We start from the raw sequence: 26,203 nt of genomic DNA, 5'->3' as shown, positions 1-26,203 counted from the left end.
TGAAAGCCATTCTTTTGCAAAAAACTGTGCCATTGACCTCCGCCACGGAGACCTATGATCTGCAAGTCGCAAGGACTTCTGCCGAGATACATGCCCTATTAACTACAAACTGCCCTGTATATTTCTCAGAAATGTTAAGTCGTATCTTAAACATGTCTTATACATACAGTATTCTACATGTATTTAAGACTGTATTTTCTGGTCTGTTAGCACCTTTTGAAGCTGTCCTAGGAATATTTCCAAACTTCGTGTGCTCAGTGTTTGGCGGACTGCCTCTCATTTTGGGACTCATTGCAGGGATACTATTTTTGCTCCTGCTGCTGCGACATGACAAGCCAATTCACCAGCGATACCCAGTTCTCCATGGAGACAACTTTACTGGCGATGAAATGTTGTGAGCGCATCGTCCACATTTTGGGATTAACTCGTTTACGAGAATTTAATATCTCATGGTTTCTGTCATTCAGACCAATCTGGCAAGATTGCATCTTACCTGTTCTACGCTGCCTGCTATGCGGAAGAGAGTGCGTGTTAGACCTATGTCTCACACTCCCATCAGTCATGCCAACGGATGTTGATACTTTTCTTGAACCGGTAACGGCACATGCGCAGTGTTGTCCCCAGGGGATACCAATTCTGATGATGGCATTCATTGAGATCTCACAGACGCAAAATGCTGACGGTGAGGTACGAGAGGAAACAGGCGCACAGGTATCATCCAATACAAACATTGCTAATGCGACCAATGCTTTAGGCGATGATTCACATCTCTGTGTGGTTAATCTTCTAATCGAGGTAATCCAACTTTCACGTACAATGGTAGACGACTTTTATAATTACTTAGAAGATTTGATGTTTTCTCCAACCAATAACACTGACTTTTGATTTGGCACACAGTGTTCTGAGAGATTTTTGAATCTGACCTTCCTTTTTCAAAACAGAGTTCTAACTTTGGGAATCTTTTTTTCTATGATTAACTTTTTCTTATTCCAAATTTGTATTTTTACTTTTTTTGGGCACAAACTAATCTGCTTAAAGTAGAACTATTCAAAGAGAACAAGAATTCTTTGGAAAAAAAAAACTTTGTGAGAAAATATTTGACCTTGTCTACATACACCTACAGTTTATGTAATCTGACATGAAATGGTTTCGGCCTGTATTTACGAGCCTTTTCATAAATGTATATTTTCATGATTCATTCAGATCGCATTTACAAAGGTCAACATATATGCTTCGAATTGAACATTGCTTTAAATGCGTACAGCACAAATGCATTTTTTATGTGTACAACCAGTTCATAAGCATTTTTATGTAATTTTTGGTGGGTTTTAACACTTCATGTTTAGATATGTTTAACGTGTTTAGAACTTAGTAATGTCATACATAAGAAAGTGGAGTGGTTGTTGTTTGGCGCTTTAGATTCCAAATGAATTTTCCCAAATCATGCCCTTATATAGGTAAAATCCACTGTGCCCTTATATAGGCATTGAAATCAAGCCCCTATTTAGGCATAGCCCATGCTACCCAAATACAGGCATGGCTACTTCCATCCATTCATCAAACGTCACAACAATTTCTTAGAAAACCAGATTCTTAAGTAGAAGGTACTTCCCCTAGCCTGGATATTGATTTCTCCAAGAAACTCATTATTATTCATAAGTAACTATTCCTTAGGGGTTCATCCATATGCCCGACTTTACGTCAAAGCTGTAATTCCTAAACACCTTCAAGGTATAAATATACCTTCACTTGCTATAGCAAAGCACGGTGTGGTTCGGTGCAGTTCAACAACCTACTTGCCCTTACTCGCTAGAGCAAGTGCCGAAGGAAGCCGACCCTCCAGCTGACGCACTGACAAGAAGCTGTCCTCCTCTGCTGAGAATCCTGCTCCAGTGTTTCTGACTGCCCTTGTGGGGTGTTGGGAAATCGAGTCCCGAGACAGAGATACCAACTTCCTTCATTCTAAGGTATGGAGCTGATTAGAACCTAGAGAAACCTTTGGCAATTCTTGGCAGAACTAAAGCTATGCTAAACAATACTTACTTCTTCCCTCATACTAGACCTAGGTTAAGTCCATTCGGGTAGGCGTATTTTAGAAGCACCAGTTGAGTATTTTAGCCTGTGTTATTTATGTATGTATTTTTATATGGCTTAGAAACTATACAATGCTATTACCGTATTATTTTATAATACTATTCTCGCTGTACGCATTATACTTTGCATTCTGTCTAACGATTGTAGCAGTTCACCTTTCTTTACATGAGAAAGTAGACTGTTCAATAAACCTTTAATTGAAAACGCCTGTCTCACTATTTCTCTGCAACTCTGTAGATATGAATCATGCATGATTGACTAGGTAAAATAGTTATCTCTTGTTTCTACGACTCTGAAGATATTTTCCAGTCCTGAGAAACAAAATTGTCATGTTTATGCAGTTGTCAGAATCTAATCCCTTCTTGTGTATTCGGGAAAGTTTCTAGTGACCTCTGAGCTAGCTGGCAATCACAATTAAGTGTAGTATATTCGATAGAGACCTATTGACCTAAGTCCTACGTCAAATCTATAGGATATATTATTCCAATGCACAGAGCTAATGAATATAGGAACTACACTACACTTCATCTCTCTCAGCCATAAGTATTCACTCTAGACCGAGCATTTCTCTCAGTATTTGTCATCTTAATGAATCAGAAAGGCATCCATCTATGACTCTATGACGTATGGCTACTTCATCATAGAATTCATTGAAATTACAAAATTTGTTGAGTGTATCAAGTCTTTTGACAAACTCATCAATCTTTTCGCCAGCTTTCTGCCTTTCTTGGTTGTAAATGTATTTTTTGTAATCAACATTCACCATTGGATTGAACTTGATATTTAGAGCCTCCTTGATTTGATGGTATGAGATTTCATCAGCTTATGGTATTTTCATTATTACTTTCTTTACTCCTTTACCTGCAAAATTCTTTTGATTCTTGAGATACTTGACAATCTTTTTGTTATCTGCTTCTTCCAGTGCATCAATGAAATCATCAAAACATTTCATCTAGGCAGTCCATAAGGCACCAATTTCCTGCTTTTTGGCAGTATCGATTGGAAGCAGGTTTTTGAGGAAAGCAGTAGCATCATATCCTGTGGAACTTCCTACTGTCAAGAGCTCTAGCGATGCTGGCTGACCACATTGACTGGGACCTTCTTCAAGCAATAGCCGTGTGCTGACATTTATGTTGTTGCCGCCAATCTGGTGTTGTGTAAAAATAGGAGCCTTCTAACTGCTTGATGCTCTTTGAGTTGTACAAAATGCACCCAGTGCCTTCTGTGGTGGTCTTTTGAGGACCCACAGCTCTGTGAGTACAACCCCTGTGCTTTCACTTGGGTTACTTTGATCGCTGCTGAGAATGGATGTCTCTCTTTACTCAGGTTTTCTGAGTAAAGTGCTGCATTGCCTTTCTCTTCGTCAAGGAGGTGTTCCATGGGCATTGCAGTGGGTGTTCCATTCGCGACACCCATGAATTTCAACGCTGCCTCAGATTAACAAAATCACTTAAACTTGGGGCAGTGCCAGAACCTCATGCCTCCCCATTCTTTCCTCATTCCTCATGTGCTGCATTTTGCAGCACACATAGAACAAGGAAAACACTTCCATGGGTTGTTTTTGTGCAGGAAGGTGCTCCTTTCTGCGCAAAACAATCCTGCAACAATGTAGACACACTAGCAGCATGGTGCAACAGTGCCTGCATTGGCACTAGGCACCAAATTGTATGCCGGCGCTTGCTGAAAGGACATGAATACACTGTGTCTCGTAAATACAGTGCACTCCTGCCCTACATCAATCTTTTATAAATATGCCACTGGGTCCCTTTTCTATCTTGGTGTGGATGGCACTATGCTAATCTTATGGTTAAAAGCTTTGCTAGAATAACTGAGATTCAAGGTGAGCAGATTCAGAGTGTCACTGGTGTTGTAGGGTGCTCTTTACAGGAGCTGCTCTCCACCTAAACTTGGGAACTACCCAGAGTTCTCTGCCTCTTTTTTGCATAAATAATGCTGCACTCTAACTCTTAAAGAGTATTGCTTTGATTGATACTGGGTGCTCCCTTGTGTCTGCACACAGCTAAACCATCTGAAGAGCTATATTGATAGGGCAACATGTTTCAGGTGTTGCTTTTATTCATTCCAGGTTGGCTTGAATGGTATTTTACCATTCCAAAGCTGTTATACTGTGCCTGGAGTGTAAAAATGATTTTGTCATTTTATAGCTCAGCATGGATGGCACTGTGCTAATCCTATGCTTTATGATTTTGCCGTACAAAGGGCAAAATAGTTTCTCCCTTTTGTTGTTCGCCATGGATGGCATTGTGCTAATCCTATGATTAAAAACTTTGCTAGAAAAACAGAGATTTGAGGTGAGCAGATTCACAATTTATCATTTTTGTAGCACTCTAACCCTGAAAGGGCATTACTTATATATAAATATATATATATTTTATTTTTTTTATTTTTTTTTCACTGACAAAACCCATAGGTTTCAGAGACGTTATAGTTAGAAATTAGCATTTGAAAAAGCTTTGAAATTCACTGAAAAAAACGTAGGTTTCAGAGACGCTATAGTTAGAAATTAGCATTTAAAAAACCTTAGAAGTTCACAGAAAAAAACATAGAATTCAGGGGTGTTATAGGTAGCTGGCCATTTCACACATACAAAACCATAGAAATTCCTCCGTTATAGTTAGTTCTGCTAACTATAACTCGTGCGCTTGCAATGCACTGTTGATGATATCACATATTGCATCATTCATGACATGGTCAGTGACATCACTGATGACATCTCAAATGACATCACTGCTTTAGAGCCATAGAACGAGGTCAGCAGAGCTGCTCTAGAGGCAGAAAACCAGGTCAGCAGAACTGTTTTAGAGCCAGAGAACCAGGTCAACAGAGCTGCTCTAGAGGCAGAGAACCAGGTCAGCAGAACTTCTTTAGAGCCAGAGAACCAGGTCAGCAGAGCTCTTTAGAGGGAGAGAACCAGGTCAGCAGAGCTGCTTTTGAGCCAGAGAACCAGGTCAGCAGAGCTGCTCTAGAGCAAGAGAACCAGGTCAGCAGAGCTGTTTAGAGCCTAAGAACCAGGTCAGCAGATCTACTCTAGAGCCAGAGAACCAGGTCAGCAGAGCTGCTGTAGAGCCAGAGAAAAATAATATTCAATATATATTTTGCAGTAATATTCATTTTATTGTTTTAATATTGTATTTGTCTGAACATTGTTTGTAATTATAATTAAGTACTATTCATAATAATATTTTTATTTATGTTTAAATAAATAAAAAAATGTATGTTTATACTTTTTTGTGGTTATTTTTAATTAGATATTTGTATTTTATATTTTTAAGTTATAACTTCTATATATTTTTGATTTTATAAGTATATATGTGTAATGCAATATTATTTTTGTTTTTATTTATTTTAACATTATTATTATACATAATTGTTCAAATTTACTTTACTTACCTATTTTATAATGATATGGTGGTTGTCTATATTTTTGTAGTTGGTATTTTTAACTTTACATACAATGCATATAGAGTTGATATTTGTGTCCTTGATATGCTTTGGGTGATATTTTTGTCACATATGTTTTGGCTGGCGGTATTATTATTTTTTTTATCTCATTTAGATTCATTCACAATATCACATTTTGAAGGGAAGCTGAGCATGAACATAAAAATTATTTTGGAAAGACAGTAAGGAGAGGAGAAAAGTGTTGTTAAATTTAAGGGCTTTTAAAAAATAGCATATACTTTTAGCAATATAGACTAAAATGGTCTTTGTTCCTCAAAATACAAATGGCAAGAGAGGCTTGCTTCATGGAGTCGGGTGTTTATGTGCTCAAATTGATCTGTGTGTAACGCAGATATAAAGCACTGCTTCGCTTTCCATTCTCCTGAAGTTACCAAAAGCAAGGTAAACATCCTATATATATATGATTGCTGTTCCACATCAAGGTTGAAGATGTTGTTATACATTCACCTTTCTGGACAAAGTTTCATTTAGCTGCAGGAAAGATGAAGTCATAGCAGCAGTGTGTGGGTCTTCAGCAACTAAGTATGCCACTTGACTGCATCAAGCCTCGGTAGAGGCTTCCAGAGACTCAACTCAAAAAATTGTTAGTTAGTCCCCCAGTAAAATTTCTCTTAAGGTCTTCTTTAAGAGCATCAGACAACACAAGTCTTGGGAGTTTTCCATTACAGTTTTCGATTTCAGTTTCCACTTCTTCATCACAAGTTAAGGTGTCCTCTGTTTCTTGGATTCTTCTTTGAGCACTTACAGACTGATGTAAGATAGTATACTCCATTTGTTCATACATGGTGATTGATGAAAGATTACCAACAGCGCAGAGACTCAAAGGGTTTACCACTTCTCCACCTACACATTGGCACCAATCATCAACTTTGGTATTGTTAGAAACAGTTGTGTAGTCTGTAAATATTCTTTCGTAGGTGGAAAATCACCCCCCTCGTGAGTTACAACTTCTAGCTTAAGTTTCTTGCCATGATGGAGGAGGTTCTTTTTAATATGTTGTGCAGAAAACCTTAGGCTTTCTCCAGAATTTGTAAATTTACCCAACGTTACACAGAACAATTTTGTGCCCCAACTTGGCTGTTCCATTTAAGCCAACACCAGCAGCAACACTTTGGGATTGGTGCTCAATGATTTTAGTAGGACAAGACCGTTAGCCAAAAGTGGTAGCAGAGTTAAGCAAATCCAGTGGCCATATTTCAGACACTCCAATTATGTTTCTGTTCACAGTCAAAGTTCCAGATTTCACCTTGGCCACCGCTGCATGTGGAAGGTCTCGAGCCCCTAGTCCTCACTAACCCAGCCATTGACAAAGGTTCTGGCCAGTCTACCTTAGCAGCTGCCAAGTGGTTGGGGATATTTCATCATACAACAGTCAAAGCTATGTTGTGTGCACCCAGAATATTAATTACTATAATCTTCATTTTGAAGTGAATGCAAGGAAGGATAGGGTGTTTATTCTTTTGATGCCACTGGTATACTGAGAAACGTGCTTGGAATTCACTAGGTAAAGCCACAGGTGGAAGTTATATGGGTGGTACGGATGTGCAAGAAGGTCAGATGAGATTATCAGAAGGTGAGTGGCATCTGTAGAATGAAAGAATAAGAGATCTCAGGGTTGGAGCCGCAACGACACAGTGACAGTAACTCTGGGGTTCCATGTATATTGTATGACTCCTATATTTCCCTGGAATAATATCAGTGGCGGCTAGCAATATAAAATATGGTGAGGCGAGATAGCTGATGGCGCACGACTCACCATAAACGTGGTTCCCACCCATTGTGGCACTTCTCTGCCAGCGATCCTTGTGTCCACGAGCAGGAAAGGAAAGGACTTCTTCCTGCCCAGTGGAACACGGATCCAACAAATACTGAGCTGCTCGTGTGCTGTTTACAGCACCAGAACTGCTCCAGTATTGATTACACAGGCTAACCCAGCACTCCTTTTGAGGCTGGGACCCTGTGCCAGCAATCCCCATGCAGTTTTACAGCCATTGGAATGCTGGTTCTACAATGCGTGTGCTCAGCTGGTCATCACAAGGCAGCTGGCCAATCCGACATGGGCACTGGCAGGGGTAGCAGTCATCCTGCAATCACAGGATTCAGCCACGCTTCCACCCTTGCACTGTACATAGCACGAGCAATGGCAAAATAAACCGGCATTAACATGCCATAATATTTATTAGTGTTTGCCTGCTGTGCTGGGGGGCGGAGGGAGGGGGGGGTCGAGTGCGGGGGCGACGCTCCTCCGTTTTTTAGGAGGTGCCACCCCTGATAATACTGTAGGTCCATTTTTTATTTTGTATTCTACACACTGTGTTTCTTTTCATTAATTATTTGTTTGAACTCCTTATATTGGATGTATGACGTTATAACGCATACCATTACAACTACCTACCATTACAACGCGACCATTACAACGCATACCATTACAACGCATAGCGCTTAGAGGTGCTGGATAGTGGTAAGTATAATTTACTATTCCAACTCCAGTCCCCGTGGACACTAGAGAAGGTGTTGGATAGTAAATTAAACTTATTCCCTATCCTAGAGCGCCCTCCAGCGCAATGCGTTGTAATGGTATGCGTTGTAAAAGTTGCGTTGTAATGGTAGGTAGTTGTAAAAGTTGTGTTGTAACAGGTGTATACCCCTTATATTGAACTGTTTTGAGTTGCACCTTACAGCCATTGCTTATTTGTATAGAGGGAGGATTCATTGTGTGTTTTATTGTTGCATTGGTGTGCGTTAGTGTGTGGGTGAATGTGGAGTGTTGTGTTATTTTGAGGGTACATGGTGAGTGCATTGTGTGCATGGACTGAAAGGCTGAATGTGTGAACGTTAGTTAAATATATCGCTGTGCATTATGTGGCAAAGTAGTCTTCGCAGGTTTATACAAACTGGTTGATTTCTATGTGCTTCCTGGAACTGAACATTTATTATACATCCGTTTAGGCAAATGGCTACGCTACAGAATCCAATTAGACCAAAATAATTAACCTCTCTGTTTTGAGAGAAAAGTTTTACCTATTCCAATAAAGGGGCCCAAATAATGCACCACACTGGATTTCTAAATCAATTTGCATAGGAAGGACAAATAAGCGGGAAGGGGCAATTTACAAAAGCATTTATGAGTACAGAAAGGAGTGCATTTAAATGTCCATTATTCGTCATCGGAACTTCCCAATACTGGTTAGTGAAAGTGCAGCAAGAGCACAGTTCTTTCTATTCATACAAATGTATTTGAATATTCAATGAATATTCTCATTTTCAGATGTTTTTGGGCAAATCCACAAAGTCATTTGAGAGTACATGAAAGATGACAACAGGAATACTATTTTACATACTTCAAAATGCCTTTGTAAGGATGGTAAGCATGTGGGGGTAACACCGTCCTTTATTCAGGTGAAGCAACGTACGCCTGCTGTGCTGTATTCAACAAAGGTTCATTTCCTAGACTGGTTTCAGCGATGGAGAACAAAAGAAGTATGCTGGATAATTGACAGTTTTTATATAGCCACTGCAAACCACAAACGGAATGTCTTCGTGCCCTTTCACCGTAGATGTTCTTCCTTTTATCGACCTGGCCGCTGAGAGTGCCCGTATTGAGTTCAGCCTGTGACAAGTAAACAAATACATCAGCTTCGGACGTTCACCTCGCTGCGCTGTTCAACCATCTGGGAAATGAGTTGATAAGGAAGGAAATGGAAGACCTGACTTCCTGTTTGTGAAATGTTGCCAATGACCAGAATAGAGAAATGAAATCATCCACAACGAGTTTCCTGATTAGTTTAAAGGACATATTCATGTGTAACTTGCAGAACGTTTTACCCAGTGTGCAAGGCATCTTTTCATCGAACACTGCAGCTAAGCGCTTGGTTTCCCAAAATGTGCCTCCTGCTTATTGAACGCATTGGTACGGTCAGGAGCCTAGCTACCAGTGGTGCAACCGGTGCAATGCACCGGGGCGCAGAGGTGGGAAGGGGCCAATCATACCAGCCCGTGAGCCCTGAGAGAGTAAATTCAAAGCCATGCTGGATTACCAATGTGAACGAGCGTTAAAGGTGACTTTACTTTTTGCTTTTATCTTGTCACATTTGATGTGTGTTCAAGACAGAGGTCAAATGTCAGTGGTAGTCTTCTTTTAACACAAGACTGGTGTTTAATTCCCCCCACCGCCCCCTTACTGCAAAGTGCGAGGATTTTGTAAACTGAACTGAGTGAAAATCTTGGTAGCGTGGAAGGAGAGGAGGTAGGCTGTAGTTTTCTTCTAACATGCAACACGATATAACTACTTACAAATGAACTGTACACATATTCCAAAAATAACAGGGAAAGCACAAAGAAGGCATCTTTTTAAAATCTGAAGTGTGATGGAAACAAAGGTTTTAATAGGGTCAAAACAAATCAAGACACTTTACTTTGTGATGCACAAATGACAAATATTCCTTGAAACCAAATTTCCACACATGAACGTTTGTACGCTATATAGTTTACCAGTAATATGGTATGTCTGTGCAAATTTAGTGGTCAATTCAATGGAAAATGTATTGTTTGTAAAATACAGGGTCTCCCACCATGCTTTAGTAATATATGTGCGACAGTCAGTAACGGGCGGCATGGCTCGCGGGTGGTGGACACAGGGGAGAGGAAGGTCGTGGGGGGAGGGGGTTTGCGCATGAGGGGTCATGATAAAAAACCACTTACCTTGAGGCCAGGCCCCCGCGTCTTCCCTGCTCCTGCTCCCCTAATCCATAAGCAGGGCTGACCCACCTTCCCGCCTGCCGGCAAAGGAAACATAAAATGGTAATAACTGGTAAAACCATTTTATGGTTTTGCTTCTCGCACTGCGGGGAAGCAGTGGGGTGACACTGCTTTGCCATAGCGGACGAGCTGCCACTGGTAACAGGGTGCTCCAAAATGCAACACCAGTTACATATGTCACACATACCACTTTCCTGCTGAATAGGTGTGGCTCATTGAAAACACCTATTCTTTGTTTGATGTTTGGATTTTTCATACTCCCTATGAGTTCAATGATGTAACGTTGAAGTTGGCACCATTAGTCTGAACATTGTTCCAACATTACACCCTCCTAAGGCCAAAAGTGCGCTGACAGCTTTGGGAGCTTGCTGTTAGCTCCATCTGATTCACTCACCTGCAGGAGTCAGATACTGAGCAGCACAATCTACTGAAGCATCTGTGGGGGCACCACGAGGGCCTTATTGCACACACCGAATGACTGAGCAGTGCAAACCTCACTTTTGTAACGGTAGATATACCATTCAACCCTGGCATCCTCTCACCAGCAGATGTCGAAGAAGAAGCTATGCCCATGCTGCTGTGTGGCTTCTGATAATAGGAAAGTCACAGTAATCACTGCATTCAGGCTGATGAGTGGAGGGCAGGTGATGGCAGTTAATAAAAGAATATACATTTACTTTGAACAGAGTACTGTAACTGGGAAAATTAATGATTTGAACATTGTTTTTTAATCTTATGATAAAAAGTAATGCACAGGTAAAATTAGACACCTTCTTGGGGCTACTAATGCTCACTACTTCATATTAAAACCAGAAGTAGGAATAGTTATCCTTCTGAGACTCATTAAAATACTTTCTAGAATCTCAGAATTCAAGATATTGCTCCACAGTGTGAGATACCGAGAGAGCGGGAACTCAAATAACTTTTATACACAGTACTTTGGTAGAGGTGGGCGAGCCAACAAATTAACACAGAGAGCCTCTTTAAGGGTCTGTCTTGCCTGTAAGAGCCAGTTTTGGTGCGAAGAGCATTACTGGCTGTCACACCTTCAACGGCTGCTAAGGTGGTGGATTCGGCCATGTTTGTTCATTGGAACTTGCGAAAGGGGTGCCAACGGAAAAGCCATCTGTGGCAGCTGACAACAGTATTGTTTTGTCTGGGACTCGGAACATTTAAACAAACTGGCAGTTTTGAGTAATGAAGATTTTTAGGTTTTTAATTTCGCAATGTTTTTACTTTCAAAGTTGCTTTTAATGCAGTATTTTCATGCGCTTTTTTATATTCCCTTTTAAATACATTTCTTGTGTTCTTCATGCCTTTAATTTTAAAGAGCACATTGATTTTGAGATTTTAGGTTTAAATGACAGATTTTAACGTATATTTTGGAACATGTTTTAGGAAGCTTTTAGCTGCCTTATGTCCAATGAGTGGGAATCATGTGGTTGCATAGTCCTCAGATGAGGAACACCACCATTTTACATGTTCACGTTTAAAGTTGACATCTTTTCTAAATGCTTTCTCTTGACACACATTTGCATTCGCGTCCGTATGGGCCAATATTACCTGAAATGGATTTGTTTACATTTATACTTCTTCTTATACATAATATGAGGGCCTTAAACATTCTGCACCAGGTTTAAGTTCACTGCGCAAAATGTTGGTGTTTGTTGTTTTCCGGCGACAGCTGGTCAAGGGTAAAATCAATATTGATGGCCTAACTAGAGCTACGGCATGGTAAAATGGGTGATGTTTATTTTATCCAATCCTTGGTTTTGACAGAGGAGCATTTTGCTGTCACTGTCGAGGTTGCCCCATGCTGTAATCCAGCCCAGCTAAATCCTGTCATCTTCCTGAGAAGGACGATGGCTTTCTCTGCACAAGAACAGCTTCCAGATGAAACATACCCACAGGTAACTGGGGAGTTAGCTCACCCTAGGGTATTATGGTAGATTTGCACCCCTTTAACTCATAAGGTTAGGTGTGCTAGGTAGGAGTATAGATATGATCATATTTAAATGCATATAATCAATGTAACGGCACACTGGTTAAATTGGTTATCTTTTTTGCCATTCTAGTAATGCTGATTACTCTGTTCTGTTTCCTTCTATTAATCACTAGCAGCCCGTCCCGACGCTGTCCGGGTATGAATTGCTGCCGGCCAGTAGTATAGTGTTTTGTAGGATTTTGTTTTCTTAGCATTTCTTATCTGTGACAGACCTGTGAAAGGCTCCGATTCCCAGTGCAGTGCTGATACACTTAAGAGTGCGCGTTCAGTAGTGTGTGAACTCGAGTTTCCCTACTTTATTTTTCCTTGCAATATTATATAGCGCAAACTCGACAAAATGGCATGAGCACCATTTACATTACAGAAGAACACATTTATTTGTGGTAGGCACAGGGAAACAAAGCGATTTGCCTGGAATCACAGGATGTTGAGCTGATGCCGAGATTCGAACGTAGCTCCTCAGCTCTAAAATTCGCAATTCTAGAACTTGTGGCGGGAGGTGGTTCCAAAAGTGTATGTCAGTGCTGGCCATCAATGAGAGAGACCTGTGCATTTTTCAAATGGGTGGTGAAAAAATATGAGTATGTTGTTGGAGATGTGGGCCGCCGTGCCACCAATGTACTTACCGGGGGAGGGTAAACACCCATTATTCAGCAACTTTCTTTCCGCATACCATCACTCAGCATACTTTCATTACGAAAGTACCATGACTCTGCAGTGCCATTGTAACGCATTGCATTACATTTTATATGCTTTTACCACGCATACATTTACAACGAAATTCGTTGTAAATGCATGAATGGTAAAAGCATGTTTTTTTTAATGTTTGGATAAGGTAAGTATGGGTATAGGGGTATATGCTTTGGGGTACTGAGATATATGTTTTGGGGTGTTTGGATATTGTAAGGGTTCAGATATAGTTTTGGGTTATGGGGCACAGGGGTGGGTTTAGGGATAGGTATGGGTTTTGGGGTACAGGGGTATTTTTAGGGTTCAGGGCTAAGTTTGGGTTTTAGGGTATAGGGGTATTTTTAGGGTTCAGGGGTAGGTTTTGGGTTTTGGGGTACAGGGGTATTTTAAGGGTTCAGGGCTAGGTTTGGGTTTGGGGGTGTAGGGGTATTTTTAGGGCTCAGGGGTAGGTTTGGGTTTTGGGGTACAGGGTTATTTTTAGGGTTCAGGCCTAGGTTTGGGTTTTGAGGTATAGGGGGTATTTTTAGGGTTCAGGGGTAGGTTTGGGTTTTGGGGTACAGAGGTGTTTTAAGGGTTCAGGGCTAGGTTTGGGTTTTGGGGTACAGGGGTATTTTAGGGTTCAGGGGTAGGTTTGGGTTTTTGAGGTACAGTGGTATTTTTAGGGTTCGGGGCTAGGTTTGGGTTTTGGGGTACAGGGGTATTTTTAGGGTTTAGGGGTAGGTTTGGGCTTTGAGGTACAGGGGTATTTATAGGGTTCAGGGCTAGGTTTGGGTTGGGGGTACAGAGTTATTTTTAGGGTTTAGGGATGGGTTTGGGTTTTGGGGTACAGGGTATATTTATAGGGTTAAGATGGGTTAGTGTTTAATGGTGTTGCGGTATTTTAAGGAGTAAGGGTGGGTTATGATTATGGGGTGCATGGGTATTTAAAGAGAGCAGGGTGGGATTAGCACACAATATGAGACATGGCTTGAAGGGCGGAACGTACTACAAGCCCCCAGCGTTTGTCAAGCCCCCAGCACACGCCCACAGCACAACGCAGACACGCCCACAAGGGACTACTTTTCTGGCACGGTTCTTTTACCTTTTAAATGTATATGGTGGGCGTCTGCATAGCCTATGTCTTACTGCTGCACCTGCCCTTTCCAACGCTGTATTGGGTGTTGTGATTGTTCTGTGGTTCCTGAGATTACCCGCCTCAAAGGTTTGGGCTCTCTCTTTATTATATTAGTATAGATATAGATTGCAGTTCACGTATTTTACACAAGAATCATATTACTTCAGTAAATGCCAATAGAAGTGATTCTTGTGTCTCCCTTTGGGCATGCATAAGTTACTAATGAAAGGGTGAGATCAGTTTCCACGATTTCCTTGGGGATTCAGAGTTGTCATGTTTTGAGGTTGCAAATACGATTTGGTACCTTGTATCAGATAGTGCTCTGTGAGCTAGCCAGGACTAAGGCCAACTTATCCTGCTGGTGTGCGTTGACTCAGTCTCGCATAGTATTGATGTTTATGTGGTCCAAACGCACATTCTTACTGATATAGTATGAACTGAAGGGTCCACTCTAAACATGAGAAAGAGTTTGGACCACACATAGAACAAGTTACAAAAGTAGTCATGAAGTCTATGATGGGAATGTAGTTCAGTGCATCAATTAAAAACAAATCTCACTGCAGGTGGTCATACTTATTAAGTAGTTATGGAAGAAACATTGTTTAATTAAAATGATCAGGGCAGTCGCTAATTGGCATGAAGGAGTCTCTTTTATTATTGGAATGAACTAGTAACATGTCCCTCCCATTGCTTTGCTGTATATTATGCAACACTAATGGGTCTTTATAAAGGGAAGTTAAGTCTCCAGGTACCAAATTTCTTTTACCACTGGGCCTAAGGGCTAATCAATCTTATAACATATTGACCCATGATCAGAATGATTTATAGGTTCTTACACCAATACTGGCATAAATCTTGTGAGCTTCTGCATAATGCAAAAAGCCGACCTTAATCGAGTGTCTCGTCTCCAAGTATCTATCAAGCCTATATCCTCTAGCCATTTTCCCTGTATTGGAGAGCACTGCTGTACCTCCATAATGATTTTCTGTTCTACTGATGGTACCATTCCTGGACCGGATCACCACCTACCACTAAGGGACACTAAGCCCAGGCCATCACATGTGTTATGTGTCCATAAGGAAGGCTTGTAGACTCTAGTTGGTGACATAAGGGGAGGCTACTATTTGGGGTGAGCTTTGATGTTGCCTTAACCAAATTGCAGCAGAGAAGGATTGCCATGCCAGCTGATGTCCTCTGTGCCAATGACATTGCCCCGGCAATTCCTTTGACCTCGGCAGCCACTGGTCCACTTCCACCTGAGGAGTTTTATATAAGAGGCAACTATCAGGGCCTAGCTGTTACCGTTCATGTCGTAAGCCTATCCATTTAGATGCGCCATGAGGCCGTTCACACTGTATAAGATTACAATTAGTTCAACCGTGTTTTTAGAATGTCAAGTCAAATTCTGCGTGCCCTAATCTTTTTGTACTAAAATTTTGATCTCTATATTATTGTTAGTGAGCTGTCAGTTTCATGGGCCCCGCCCCCCTCCTTATTCCAAATCCATTTCCACAAACTAATACCCAACCCCAACTTTCAATAAGCCATCATCCCTAACAAAGTGCGAAACATTGCCCCCTCCCATTCACCTTTTCCCAACAATAAACATAACGAAGCATCAACAAATACTACCCCAATGTCATCTCGAATCAAAATATAACCAAAGGTTTACCGGTGTTGGCAGTGGCACCATACACCCACCCTGATGCAGAGAATTTTACAAGGCTATACTAAAGTTCGATTCAGACAGCTGCTGCGAGTATTCTAGCCCATTTTGGCCACCAGTTCCTTTTCCAGGCACGTCTGTCCATGCATGCTAGGAGGCCTTGTATATCTTTCACAGTGTCCAGCAATGAAGCCATTCCATCAGTGTTTGTTTTCTGCAACTGTTCAAGGGCTCTCTCTAGCCTACCATTATATATGCATTTTTGGGTGATTGAATCCCATGCCCCATCTGACTGCGGGCCAAGATGGGCTTCTGGTTTGCCTTGTCAGAGCTCAAACTTTGGACCGGGCGAGTGTGTAATCCTGCAGAAGATGAGTAGCTCAGCAATCAAACATCTACTGTCATTTTGGGCTCCCAACCAGTAACTTTTATCTAACCATTTGTATTTGCACATGATCCACTTGACATTTTGCTTTATTTTCCATTGGGGTGTATTATACAATTCCATAACCCTTGAATACAGTTGTTGTTCATTTTTTTTGTTTTCATTTTTCTGATTATCTATTCGTATTTAAACTTGGTAGTAGAAGTAAAGTCGTAGAAATAAACGTTAATTGAAACTTACAATATAACACAATGTAATCACCAAATGGGACATCCTCAATAAATAACATCATAAAATCCATCTTCACTCAATTAAAACCCCAACTTTCAATAAGCCATCATCCCTAACAAAGTGCGAAACATTGCCCCCTCCCATTCACCTTTTCCCAACAATAAACATAACGAAGCATCAACAAATACTACCCCAATGTCATCTCGAATCAAAATATAACCAAAGGTTTACCGGTGTTGGCAGTGGCACCATACACCCACCCTGATGCAGAGAATTTTACAAGGCTATACTAAAGTTCGATTCAGACAGCTGCTGCGAGTATTCTAGCCCATTTTGGCCACCAGTTCCTTTTCCAGGCACGTCTGTCCATGCATGCTAGGAGGCCTTGTATATCTTTCACAGTGTCCAGCAATGAAGCCATTCCATCAGTGTTTGTTTTCTGCAACTGTTCAAGGGCTCTCTCTAGCCTACCATTATATATGCATTTTTGGGTGATTGAATCCCATGCCCCATCTGACTGCGGGCCAAGATGGGCTTCTGGTTTGCCTTGTCAGAGCTCAAACTTTGGACCGGGCGAGTGTGTAATCCTGCAGAAGATGAGTAGCTCAGCAATCAAACATCTACTGTCATTTTGGGCTCCCAACCAGTAACTTTTATCTAACCATTTGTATTTGCACATGATCCACTTGACATTTTGCTTTATTTTCCATTGGGGTGTATTATACAATTCCATAACCCTTGAATACAGTTGTTGTTCATTTTTTTTGTTTTCATTTTTCTGATTATCTATTCGTATTTAAACTTGGTAGTAGAAGTAAAGTCGTAGAAATAAACGTTAATTGAAACTTACAATATAACACAATGTAATCACCAAATGGGACATCCTCAATAAATAACATCATAAAATCCATCTTCACTCAATTAAAACCCCCAAAGTTAACTTCATTGGCCTCAAAATGAGAGATTGTTAACCTAAATCAAATGACCTGTAATAATGATCCACAGCTGCAAACCATCAACTATGAATGTAATCCAAATACCTTTTACCGATTCGAAGTTAGTGATGAGAGCTCTGATATTCAAATCTTACTGACCATGGACTTTGCTCCACTAACTTAATATGATTAAATCTAAAATGTACCTACAGGCAATTTTATAACACTGAATGACTAATGTGTGCAACATAGTCAAATAAAGTGCTACATGCCTTTCATAAAAATATCCTTCTCATGCTAAAACTATTATTGTCACGATGTCCTGGTGCTCCAACGCTTCGCAGGGGCAGTACTGACGAATGTCCCGATCACCCTTCCACCGGTACCCTCGCTTCAAGAGCAAGACCACCAGCAGCAGGGAAAGGGGAAGTGGACAGAGAAGAGAATACCTGTACTTCGACTGGCACCCCTTAATTCTAGTGACTGCTATATGTCTCGCCGTCGACTCTGAAGGTGCCTAATACACAGAAGGGAAAGAAGCAGAGAATATACCACAAACCTTCCTTCACTATGCAGACTATTCTTAAATGGTAAACGAAACTTGTCCTACCAGTTTCTGCCCAGGTATTTGCCTCTCTTCTATATTGTGGATTGTTATCTGACTGAGCTTCCTGCAGTGAAGACATATATGAACATTAAAATCTCTACCCAGAATATTTCTCCACACTCGCTCACTCTCTCTCTCTGACTGAACTAGTACCTGTGAAGCCCTTTGTCAGACTTGGTCTTGGGGGTTCTATGAAGAGCTGATCTTCTTGTCAGTTGTGCAAGAAAGAGTTCAACAGAATTTCCGTAGCACGCAAAAAGGATACAGGAAGGTACAAGGGGGAGGAAAGGAAAGGAAAAACGCAAGGGGGAATGTTCGGGGGGGGGTAAATACGAATGCTGACAATACAGTTCTTGTACTTGCTGGCTTGACGAGAAGATGTAACACCTTACTTGTAGAGTTCTGGAATCTCTTCAGTTGAATACTCAACCTCGTCGAGTCTGGTCAAGTCTTCCAAGACACACGTCTTCTCATGAAGAGCAGCTATGATATCTGGATGACAGTTTTCACCGCTCTGGGACAGCGGCCGGGAACTTCGTCTGGACTGAGGTGCCTCTCTGAGCTGTGAGAGCGCTCGATAGGGATTTCTCTTACAAACGTCTCTGTAAACCCAATTACTATGACACGCTGAATATCTTCTATAATTGCTGTTATTCTCCCGCCATGAATAGTTAACGCGGAGCAGCGACAAGAACAAGCTTCTCGAACAGAATCTTCGTTGAAGTGCGCAGTTAGAAGCGCGCGCCTTCCAGAAGCCCAGTAGAGGGCACATCTATCGAATACTCTAAATGGAACATTGAGCGGCCATCTTAGGGAGGGGAACTATATACAATCTTATCAGTTCTCTAGTTCAATGACTCGGATTACCTCTGGAATTTCTCAGTCTGCCAGAGGAGCAAGGGAACCACACATTAGATCGTGTAGAACGGGGCCATGACAAGGATTTGGATAACAGTCTTGAGGAAGCTACAGTGGCTACTCGATGAATCCTGACAATTATTATGACAACAATGAAAGACAACCTGATTTAGTATGATCAATCATACATATCTTATAAAGTTCATTATATAGGATAAAACCATTAATACTCATACTTTTTAAGGCCAATTCATATCATTTGCTTTTTCTTTTCCCTCTATTTTTACTTTATTTTTTAACACAATGTGAGTAGGCTTCCTGCCTGCTGCATCTGCCACTGACAATAACCACTACAACTCACACTTTGCTGGTTTGGACTCAGCTATAGATATCAATTTCAAGATTTTTCCACTAAATAGCTAATCCTCCCTCTCGCTTTCGAGCGTTGGTCGTCCTTTGTACGTGCCGAGGTAATCTCAGCCTCAAGGGTCCGCTTTGCTGCAGAGGGGCTTACTCGCGACCTGAGCCAAGCCGCTAAACATATCCACAACATTTTGCCCACAGTGAAAAAGCCCTCACGCCAACGTGTCCCATACCGCGAGGTCTGCAGCAGGCAACAGTGCTCCACAAATCATTATAAAACTTCAAGGGCTGATGCGTTTCGGAGTTAATCCTTCTTCTAGAGCCCCAAACAAGTAGAACAGCAAACAGCATGGTGTAGAACACCTGCATTTTTTATTTTCACTGCGTCCTCAGCACGCACAAAGGATGACCAACATTTGAAAGCGAGAGTTCTGCTCACAACAGCAGGCACAAGAACTCTTCAAAAACATTAACTCACTTGAGCTTTTATTTTTCACAAGTCGACAGCGACAGCACCCACTGGGGTTTTCATTGTATTTTGGTTCAGACTGCAAAGACCAGGGTACAAGCGGTACACGCCCAGGTGGGCGGGAGAACTCGTAGAAGGGCGGGACTCCGTGAAAATAAAAAACATGCAGCTGTTCTAAACCATGCTGTTTGCTGTTCTACTTGTTTGGGGCTCTAGAAGAAGGATTAACTCTGAAACGTGTCAGCCCTTGAAGTTTTATAATCATTTGTGGAGCACTGTTGCCTGCTGCAGACCTCGCGGTATGGGACTCGTTGGCGTGAGGGCTTGCTCACTGTGGGCATAATGTTGTGGATATGTTTAGCGGCTTGGCTCAGGTCGCGAGTAAGCCCCTCTGCAGCAAAGCTGTCCCGTGAGGCTGAGATGACCTCGGCACGCACAAAGGACGACCAACGCTCGAAAGCGAGAGTTCTGCTCACAGCAGCAGGCACAAGAACTCTTCAAAAACATTTACTCACTTGAGCTTTTATTTTTCACAAGTCGACAGCGACAGCACCCACTGGGGTTTTCATTGTATTTTGGTTCAGACTGCAAAGACCAGGGTACCAAGTGGTACACGCCCAGGTGGGCGGGAGAACTCGTGGAAGGGCGGGACTCCGTGAAAATAAAATGCAGGTGTTCTAAACCATGCTGTTTGCTGTTCTACTTGTTTGGGGCTCTAGAAGAAGGATTAACTCCGAAACGCGTCAGCCCTTGAAGTTTTATAATGATTTGTGGAGCACTGTTGCCTGCTGCAAACCTCGCGGTATCGGACACGTTGGCGTGAGGGCTTTCTCACTGTGGGCAAAATGTTGTGGATATATATATATATATATATATAATATATATACATTAAAAAAATATATATATATATATTCAATGAAAAAAACATAGGTTTCAGGTACGTTATAGTTAGAAATTAGCATTTAAAAAACCTTTGAAATTCACTGAAAAAACCATAGGTTTTCCAGACGTTATAGTTAGGAATTAGCATCAAAAAAACTTTAGGAATTCACAGAAAAAAACATACAAAATGATAAGAATCCAACTGTTATAGTTAGTTGAGCTAACTATAACTCGCACCCCTGCAATGCACTGCTGATGATGTACCATATTACATCATTCATGACATGGCCATTGACATCACTGATGACATCTCAAATGACATCACTGATGACATCATCAACGTGAAAATCTGATGCACCTCCTCACACCTTAATAAAACCTTTGATACACCCACTCTAAAATATAGACTACAATTTTCAAACTAATAGAGACACCAATACCAGTTATTACGTAGGCACTCACTGATTCCTAGGTCAACACACACATCCACTCATTCACTCATACCGTCACTCATACATGCAGTGACTCATCAATACAACTCTATTATAGGCGCTCATACACCTATACAAACACTCACACACCGCCACTCATCCAGAGTTACTCACCTATGGTTTTTTCAGTGAATTTCAAAGGTTTTTTAAATGCTAATTTCTAATTATTATGTTCATTAAACATATCTTTTTTTCTGTGTTTTTTAACTATCATTCCATTCTCAACCAGGTGAAAACTGCAAATCTCACCACTCTTCCATCGATACCTTCCGCCAACAAAATCGCCACAACCGAGAGCCACAACTAACGCTAATGATATGTTCCCGTGCAAAAAAAACAAGAAAACACCACTTCCCCATATTTTCAACAACCAGCCAAATCTGCAATGTGATCTATAAAGCAGACGATAAGCCGACTAACCAGTAACAAATTAACATCAACCTTTAACTGGTGTAAGGAGGTCGACTATCTACTGCGTGAATTAGACCCAATTCTCAGCCACATCTAAAGACCAACACGTGTTAGAGCTACTGATCATGCACCTCCGACACCCAACAAGGCCACAACACCCAGCGCCACCACCACAACCTCCCCCTGGACCACCCCTCTTACTACCACCGAAGCAGCGCAAAACCGGACAACGGACCTTCCCAAAATATCATGCCACCTCAGCCGCACAATAGCTACATGTTGGAAGATGTGGCAACCAACTATCTATTACGAAGGAAAGTCACCCATCAATATTAATGCACCCAATGCCAAGTGTAACGCTGATGTGCTACACAGACCACACTATGCAAACAACAAACCTCTCCATGTGGAGATATACTATTGATACTTGTACTGTAGTGCACAGTGGACACAACCATGTCACCTCAAACAGTAGGGAAGATCTCGGTCATGTAGCTGTGTTGTCTCCCCCTGGAAATGGAAGCGGAGTGGGCTGGTCCAATGTACGTCACTCCAGCATAGGTGTATTAATAAATCGACCAGGCCCTGGGCGTGGTTCACTTCTGGGAAGACCAACGAGACTGCAGAGCCGAGGCACTCACCCTGGCACGTGGCTGCCGCCATGACCACGGGCCTCCTCCACACAAGCCCCCAGCGAACCCAGCGGCACAGCACCACAGACTTATGTCTGTACTGACTACTGTCTTCGATCTACACCTCGGATTTTGTCAAGAAGAAGTGACAAAAAGCATTCCTTGATGTCTATGCTAACTACTGCGTTTGATCTACACTGCGGACAGCAGGGTTCACAACTTGAATTCAGCCTTGATTTATTAATTGCACAGAGAACTGTACTCTATGTCCTCAGATCTTGTCAAGAAGAAGTGACCAAAAGGATTTCTCAATGTCTATGACTGTGGGCCCTTCCACATTGCTACCTCTGGCCTACACTACAGTCAGCAGACCTCACAATTCAGATACAGTCCCCATTCCACATGACGCAGTCCAGTAGGCAAGACATATTGCTCCCAGTAGGACCCGTCCACATCAACCATTATCAGAGGCTCACACAGTCTCAATGCTTCTAGTACCACTAACCCTTTTTAACACAAACCAATCCCACGTGTGTCACAGTGTCCTGAATGACAGTGACCTCAACTTCGTGGCAGCAACCACAGCACCAGGCTCCCTTCAGTCTTATTTGTTGTTCTTTCATTAAATACATTTTTATATGTAAATCTATACATGACTAAGATTCTTCTTTCTCCAACCGCACAGGGACACTTCCAGGCCCAAGAAGGTTGTTGGGGGTATGTTGATAAAGTGGGAAGAGGGTACGTTACCTGCTAATGTGGGGAGAGGGAACGTCAAAGGGGTATCACTCACAGAAATAACTCCGATATGTTTTCACAAATGCCTCGGACAGATGCCAGCTGACAGACTGAATCACAAAATGGTTTTTCAATACTTATATAGTGTGAGTTATGAACAGTTCGGACCCAGGCTCGCAGAAGGACAGTTGTGGCATGTCCGCTCAACTCACAGACGCAGTACTATGAGTCATCTGCATCATTGTGGCTGTCCCTGCCCTGTTACGTTGTATGCCACTCCACGACACACCACTCTGATTATGTACCAGCATTGGCCACCGCATAGCTACCTGTCGCAGAAGTACTGCTTGTTGGTGTGCAGTTCAGTAGTCTATTTCTCAAAATCTCACGGATACTTCCTGAGGGCAGGTTGCACACACACCACACCCATCCTGCACATGTGGTATAGGCCATGTGACCAAGCAAATATAATAGATCGACAACGTCACATCCTTTATTGTCGGTGCTGACTAGCTGGTGATCGCTCCACAGGTCTCATCCATAAAGAGTCAATAAAAAGTTGCTCAGAAGTTTAGTCGCACCCTCAGCTGTATGCCCGTCAGCAGCCTACCATCCCCCTGGCGCGGACTTCATATGCATAGGGTTAGTGCCACCCCAAACCCATGTGGCCATCAGGAGCTTACCACCAATCAATCAATCAATCAATCAGGAGTTTGTAAAAGCGCAACTACTCACCCGTAAGGGTCTCAAGGCACTAGGGGTGGGGGGGGGTGCAGGTTCTATTCCATTAAGGAGGGGGTCGGTCGAAGAGCCAGGTTTTGACGTTTCTTGCGAAGATAGGGAGCGATGTTGTCTGTCTGAGGTGGAGCTGAAGGACGTTCCATGCTTTGGCCGCGAGGAAGGAGAAGGAGCGGCCTCCCGATCTGGTCTTTCTGGTGCGGGGGACCTCGGCGTAGGAGAGCTGGGCTGATCGTAGGGTCCTTTGGGGTGGTTGGAATTTGAGCCGGCTGTTCAGGTATGCTGGTCTGGTGCCGTGGAGGGCCTTGTGTGTGTGGGTGAGCATCTTAAAGGTGATTCTCGCCTCGACGGGGAGCCAGTGGGGTGTGCGCAGGTGCTGGGAGATGTGGCAGTGTTTTGGCAGGTTGAGGACCAGTCTTGCGGCGGCGTTCTGGATGTTCTGTAGCTTTCGGATGAGGTTTTTGTTTATTCTGGCGTAGAGTACGTTGCCGTAGTCGAGCCTGCTGGTGACCAGGGCGTGAGTGACTGTCTTTCGGTGTTCGAGGGGGATCTATTTGAAGGTCTTACAAAGGAGGCAGAGGGTGTGGAAGCAGGAAGGTGAGACAGAGTTGATCTGGCGGTCCATTTTGAGTTCGGAGTCCAGGATGATTCCCAGGTTGAGTGCGTGGTCTGTGGGGGTTGGCGGGTTTCCGAGGGCGGTGGGCCACCAGGTGTCGCTCCAGGCGTCGGGGTTTGGGCCCATGATGAGTACATCTGATTTGTTGGTGTTTAGTTGTAGGAAGCTGTTTTTCATCCACTTGGCAACGGCTTCCACGCCTTCTCAAAATTTGCATCTGGCGGTGTTGGGCTCATTGGATAGGGAGAGGATGAGCTGGGTTTCGTCTGCGTATGACACAATGTTGAGTCCGTAGGTTCTGACGATGGGGGCAAGTGGAACCATGTAGACGTTGAAGAGCGTTGGGCTGAGGGAGGAGCCCTGGGGGACTCCGCAGGTGGTAGGTGTGGGGTCTGAGAGGAAAGGGGGGAGTCTGACCCGCTGCATCCTGCCGGAGAGGAAGGAGCAGATCCAGTCGAGGGCCTTGTCCTGGATTCCTGCGTCATAGAGTCTGCGTATTAGGGTGCGGTGGGAGACTGTGTCCAACGCCGCTGATAGGTCTAGGAGGATGAGGGCTACTGTTTCGCCTTTGTCCAGTAGGGTGCGGATGTCGTCTGTTGCAGCGAGGAGGCGGTTTCCGTACTGTGGTTTTTTCTGAAGTCGGATTGGGAGGAGTCGAGGATGTTGTGTACTTCAGTGAATGTGGCGAGTTGGCTGTTGATGGCTTTCTCGATGACTTTCGCTGGGAAAGGGAGCAGGGAGATGGGTCTGTAGTTTTTGAGGTCGGTGGGGTCCGCTAAGGGTTTCTTCAGGAGGGGGTTGACCTTGGCGTGTTTCCAGTCATCGGGGAATGAGGTGGTCGCCAGGGAGTGGTTGATGGTGTGGCAGAGCATGGGTGCGATGGTGTCAGCGGCTCTGTTGAAGATGTGGTGAGGGCAGGGGTCCGTGGGGGCCCCTGAGTGGATTGACTTCATTGTCTTCAGTGTGTCTTTGGTGGTGAGGGCTGTCCAGTCATCAATCGCTGGTTTCCGGGTGTCGGGGGTGGTTGGTGAGAGTTCAGTGTGTTGGTTGTCTTCGTTGAAGTTGTCGTAGATGCTCTTGATTTTGTGGTGGAAAAAGGTGCTGAGTTTGTCGCAGAGGTCATGTGAGGGAGGGATGTCGGTAGACTCGCTGGTGAGTTGGGCAAACTCCTTGATGATGCTGAAGAGTTCCTTGCTGTTGTGTGCGTGGGTGGAGATTCTGTCTTCAATCGCTTTTTTCCTCGTTTCTCTGATGAGTTGATGGTGAGCGTTGGAGGCGGCTCTGAAGTTGTTGTGGGCTTTTGTGGATTTGGTGTTTCTCCAGGCCTTTTCAAGGCGGCGGCATGTGCGCCTGGACTCTTGAAGTTCGGTGGTAAACCATCTGGCTTTCTTGGCATGGGTATTGTTGTTTTTATTGAGGGGGGCTATGGTGTTGGTGCTGTCCGAGATCCATCTATGCAGGGTTCGGGCTGCGGTGTTGGGGTCGTCGTTTTCCACAATGGTTGGGGTGGAGTTGTTGAGTGAGGAGATGAGCTGGTCGTCAGTGATTTTGGTCCAGTTTCTTTGTGGAAGCACGTGCTGGTGTCTGTGGATGGTGGGTGTTCTGAAGGTGAAGTGGACGCAACGATGGTCGGTCCATGGGAGTTTGGTGGTGTGGCTGAAGGTGATGGAGTTTCCTGTAGTGAAGAGGGGGTCAAGGGTGTGTCCTGCTGAGTGCGTGGGCTCGGTCACGATCTGGCAGAGTCCAATGTTGTGGAGGTTGTCCAGGAGGCATTTGGTATTGGGTTCCAGTTGATTGTCAAGGTGGAAGTTGAGGTCTCCCAGCAGGGTGTAGTTGGTGGATGTGATGGCCTGCGGGGAGATAATGTCCGTGATGGAGTTGGCGAAGGGTCCGCGGTGTCCAGGGGGTCGGTAGATGAGGGTTCCTTGGAGGGCGGTAGTGGGGCTGGCCAGTATCTTGAAGTGAAGGTGTTCCATCAGTTCTGTGGACTCGTCAGGGAGTGTGCTCAGGCGGAGGTTGGATTTGTGGACGATGGCG

The 26,203-nt window shown here is 43.2% G+C and overlaps 1 pseudogene; it reads right to left on the bottom strand.

Annotated features, from left to right (window-relative positions):
- LOC147710939 (uncharacterized) overlaps window positions 1-26,203 on the bottom strand; it is a 64,655-nt pseudogene that overhangs the window by 21,703 nt on the left and 16,749 nt on the right.

The sequence above is a fragment of the Lissotriton vulgaris genome, chromosome 5 (assembly GCF_964263255.1).
Source record: "Lissotriton vulgaris chromosome 5, aLisVul1.2, whole genome shotgun sequence".
Classification (NCBI taxonomy): domain Eukaryota; kingdom Metazoa; phylum Chordata; class Amphibia; order Caudata; family Salamandridae; genus Lissotriton; species Lissotriton vulgaris.
The sequence above is the reverse complement of the archived record's forward strand: the minus strand, read 5'-3'. Positions and strand labels throughout refer to the sequence as shown.